Below are 4843 nucleotides of genomic sequence, written 5' to 3'. Positions count from 1 at the left end.
TGCTTGTGAATAGATGGTTGAGTGTTCTCCAAAGATTGACTTAATCAATTAAAAAAAAAAACACTACTAACATTCAATTAATCTTGACTAACATTTGACTAACTCTTATTAATGTCGCAACTGCGAAAAAACAACCGGCGGGAAAAGACAGAAAAGTCGCCACCGTTTGTTATTTATCCAAAGGAGGGAAAAGAAACGATCGAAGAAAACCTAAAGATAGGAAAAGACAAGGTCTCGCAACCAAATCTAGGGTTCGGGAGTCGATTATGCGAAGGGAAGGTATTAGCACCCCTTCGCTTCCGTAGTACTCTACAGGATCCACTCTTGTTGTTCTAGTCTAAAGGGTGTAGGTATATCTAAGGTACTATCTGCTAAAAGAAAGTCAAAAGAAAATGACTCGCAAGGATATCGCATCCACTTCCTACGTATCTCATCTGAACATGAGAATCAGAGTTGTCGTAGTTCGGCTACCTATGGGTGAAAGAGAAGTGTGCTTGATAAGTCATCGCGTCTTATGCATACATATCTCATATGGAATGAGAATCAGAGCAAAACATAGTTCAACTAACTATGGGAACAAGGGTCTCGATTGCAACTAGGGCAAGAGAAAGGGAAGGTCTCGATCGCAACGAGGGCGAGAGAAAAGAATCGCAGCAAGGGCGAAAGAAAGCAAGGATTACTTCTTAGTCGTCAGTCAAACTCGGCAAGACATCGCGTCTCGTGCCTACGTATCTCATTTGAACATGAGAATCAGAGTTGTCGTAGTTCGGCTAACAAGGGGTTAAGGATTGCCATCTGAACATGGACTTACAAAAGAGGACACCAGCTGTGTCAAAGGATAGTGGGCAATGTGTTCAACGACCTAGCAGTAGGTGTCGCGGCTCGATGAATCGAGTCTTAGGCAGTTACCTCTTTGCAATAGAACAGACTGCCATGCCACAAGATCGGAGATGCACGAAAGGTCTAAAAGGTGGGGAAGCTCTGCTCTAGAGTTGTCATGCAATGTGGAGCTATGTGTTAGGATTTACAGAGGGAAACATCTACCTAATGTTAGCATGCAAAGAATAAGGGAATTCTACCTATGTTATCATACAAAGGGTTCTACCTAATGGGTGCTACCTAAACGGAACAAGAGTCGACGGATGAAGCAAGGAGAGGAGCCACGGATAAGGGTAGATGGCGATGCCTGAGGAAATCGACTTACAGGTAGATGGAGATGCATGAAGCAATCGACTTACAAGAGGATGGATGAATGCGTGTCGGTTCTGTTAAGTTTTGAAAATGATTACTCGACGTTGGATCGAGCTTTTGATCTTATTTTGAAATGATTATCGGACGTTCGTTTTAATTCTTGTATTAACAGATGAATAAAGAATGAAAGAATAAATATTATACACTTTATGGGAGAGGGGTACATTTGTTATGAATGGGGATGGTTCATGGCAATCAAACAATAAGAATATATGCCTCAATCATCATCAAGTAGGCAACAGTTATCAATCAAATCAGATAAGTAAACAGGTATATAATCAAGTCAAAGAATCAAAGAATGAAATAAAGGAGCATTAAGCAAGGCATGGGAAATATGAACATGTTAAACAATCAAGCAATAGAAAGCATGGATGAAAGAAACAAGTATAACAAATGAAAGATGAATCAAACAGATGAAAAGATGCACAAAAAGGTCCACTGAAACAATTAAATCAAGAAATGAGGTAAGGATCAAATAAAATCAAGATAAAAGGCCTCTAATACATGGCATATGAGATGAATAAGGGAGGATCAAAAGATCTCTTCAATTGCCATAAGAAATCCCTAAGTCAAACATCGATCATAAAGAAGTCAACTGAAAATTTGAGTCAACTTAATAAATATCAAATAAATAGCGAATTAATCAAGAAAATTATGAAAAATCAAACTAAGTTAAGTGGGGTCAGGACATCATCATCCCCCAAAAATATTTTAAAATTAATGAAAATTGGACATGGTGATGCACAAGCTTGCATGGGCGTGTACATGCCCATGAAGCAATCCAATTTGATCCATGTACAATCATTCTGAAGTTCAAATGAGGCTTGGATGTCAAGGCAATGTGAAATGTGATATTTGGCATTTGATTTCTTCCAATCATGCAGACCCGTTAAAGCCATGCACAACCCTAGCAATCTTCATCCAAAATGCATGAAATTAGGTTCCTTGGAAATCTTAGATCAAGGGGAACAACTTTGGTGTTGGAAACATTTTCATTTGGAACTTGGATCATGGTGAATTTTGAGGAGGAAGTTTGGAAATTTCAACATGTTGAAACTTTTTCTAAGTGTCAAGCCATATTTCTCAATATTCCATCTTGCTTAACTTTTTATGAGAGCTTCAAATGAGAAATGTGTCTTCATCAAAGTTGTAGATATTTCAAAGACCTTAAAAATGGTCACCAATTTAATGTAATTTGGATTTAGAATGATAGAGTTATGCATTTTTGAAGTTGAGGAAAATTACTTGTTCAATGGTATAGGTCAAAAATGACCTATAATGTATCCTCATATCACATGCTCATAAAAGTTGAATTAGCTCTTACTCCAAACATCAAAGTTGAAGTAGACATATTTAGTTTGATTGTGCAACTTGGAAATATTTCATCTCATAAACATTGATCAAGTTATGGCCTTGGGAAGTTGACTTTCAAATTAGGGCTTAGACAAAATGACCTATAATGTTTCAACATAGAAAATGATTTTACAAGCAAAAATAGATCTAGGTCTCAACATCAAAGTTGTTTGTAATGTCATTTAGATTAAATTTTCTATTGGAATGATTTTCATATGGTGCAAGATTGTAGGAGATAGGGTCTAGGGAGAACCAGTTTTGTTCAGATGAATTCATCTGGCCAACCACCATCAACCAACTTGTTAACCTTCAATTCTCTTGACTTTCTAGGCTCATGATAGATCATATATGCATAAGATGATGAATTTTGAAGTGTATCTTGAAAAATTTGATCAATTGGTGAGAAATTTGATGAATTTTGAAGTTACTCAAGATACCCAGTCAAACTAGGGTTTCCAAGGCAAATCACCTCCAAACTCTTGAAGAATACTTGATTAATATGACATATAGCTATCACTGGGACTCATATATGATGCTTTGAGACATTGTGAATCAATCCTTGGTTGTGCTTTTAGCCATGAGGGTCTCAAACCCTAGGTGTGGACTTGATAGATTAATGAGGATCATGCCCTACCTACAAAAAGTTAGGCAAATACAAAGACATATTTTTGGTACTTTGGTTAGTGAAATAATAAAATACAAGTATGATACAATCAAATAGTTCTTGGTGATCTCTCCCAAAATAAACCCAATGAAAGAGGGGTAAGGAGGATGCCAAGGTATGATCCCAATGCTAATGCATATGATGAAATTGCATGAGGGATCTTAGGGTCAAAATTGGGGTCTTACAATTATTATTTCAGTTTCCTCCCCGGTTAATTATCGGTTGGAACCACTCCTCTTGAGTTACATCCTCATTTGGGTTCAGTCCTTATTTGACCGTTTCTTTCTAGCTCTTACCTAGATAGATACTTTTGGTCCCTTGAGAGTCTATTACCTAGTAACTGGTGACAGTCTTCTCGATTTTTGAGTACGTTACTTTTGCCAAATACCTGGTAGAATGTAATTTATTCCCTTTGTTTTCCCCAGCGGATTCGTTTTCACGTTTCCCTCGCTGAGTCTATCCTTGATATTTTCATCCTAATCGATGACAGATATTCTCCTCCCTTTGCAGTTTTCTACCCAGTAAAAAGGTAATTGTAATCCCTATTTTATTCTCCAGAGAGTTAATCCTTGATATGCTCATCTTAACCGATGACGAATTTTCTCCTCTTTTTGGTATTCTATCCAGTAACTGATAAATATAAATCCTATTTCTCCCCTCAGAGTTAATCCTTGATATGTTCATCCTAACCGATGACTGATTTTGTCCCTTTGTGGTTTTCTACCCAATAACAAGTAGTTATAAATCCTGCTTTCCCTTGTTGAGTCTATCCTTGATGTGTTCACCCTAACCGGTGACATATATTCTCTTTTTGGTATTCTATGCAGTAACAGATAGATATAATTCGTATTTTTCCTCGATAGTTTATCCTTGACATGTCCATCCTAACTGATGACGAATATTCTTCCTTTGAGTTTATTCTTGATATGTTCACTGTAACCAATGATGAATATTCTCTTCTTTGGTCTTCTGCCCAATAACAGGTAGTTGTAAACCCTATTTCCCCCAAGAAGGCCATTCTTACCCAGTAACGGTAACGAATACACCTCCTTTTTCTCAACGAGTCATCCTTGATTTGTTTACCCTAACCGGTAACGGACGTCCCTCTATCAGGGTATATTATCTCCATACCCAGTAACTGGTAATAGATAATATACTTTGGGTACTCCTGTTTGAAGTCCGTTCTTCCCCAGTTGAGTTTGAGCGTGTATTTCCTTATTGAAGTCGCCAATCCCCTATTTGGTTTAGGTATTTCAATTTTATTCTGATCTACTTGTTTCCCCTGCAGATTTTCCCTTATCCCTAACCGAGTCCTTCCATTGATTCATTTTCATGGAATTTGTCTCGTGTCTCCAGCAGTTTTCAAGTTGTAGCCTGGCCTATGCATAACCACTTATCTCCCAGAGTCTCTGTCTCCCCAGTGAGTTTTTCCTCATGCTCCTGTGGACTTTCAGTCTCTCCCATTCTTTTCCTTTGTGGCAATATTTTCCCCACGAAGATTATTTTTAACATTTATATCATATGCATCACAAGGTCTCTTAGGGACCAAAATTTCCTTCTATATGTTGTTATTTA

This window comes from Lathyrus oleraceus, chromosome 2, assembly GCF_024323335.1.
Source record: "Lathyrus oleraceus cultivar Zhongwan6 chromosome 2, CAAS_Psat_ZW6_1.0, whole genome shotgun sequence".
Classification (NCBI taxonomy): Eukaryota; Viridiplantae; Streptophyta; class Magnoliopsida; order Fabales; family Fabaceae; genus Lathyrus; species Lathyrus oleraceus.
The sequence above is the reverse complement of the archived record's forward strand: the minus strand, read 5'-3'. Positions refer to the sequence as shown.